The following is a 311-nucleotide window of genomic DNA, read 5'->3' on the forward strand; positions in this document are numbered from 1 at the left end:
GACTTATCGGGCAATCACACTATTGTCCCAGCGTTTGCTAAATGCCCTCTTTTTTAGTATATAAGCCTGGCAAAAAAAGCCAGCGATAGATAGATATGCAGATAGATTGAAGACAGAGATAATTGAGTCAAGCGAACAGTAGGCACCGTAAGTAAAGTGTGTGAATCGCTGTGAATTATAGCATGTGTTTAGTTAAGTTAAAGTGACTGCGGAAATTCTGCGTATTGCAAAATTGTATTGAGAAAGAATAAACTAGTTTTAATTAAGAAAGGACTCGTATCACTGAAGTTCCTTAGAAAGAATTTATACCG

Source organism: Limulus polyphemus, unplaced genomic scaffold (genome assembly GCF_000517525.1).
Source record: "Limulus polyphemus unplaced genomic scaffold, Limulus_polyphemus-2.1.2 Scaffold1121, whole genome shotgun sequence".
Lineage (NCBI taxonomy): Eukaryota > Metazoa > Arthropoda > Merostomata > Xiphosura > Limulidae > Limulus > Limulus polyphemus.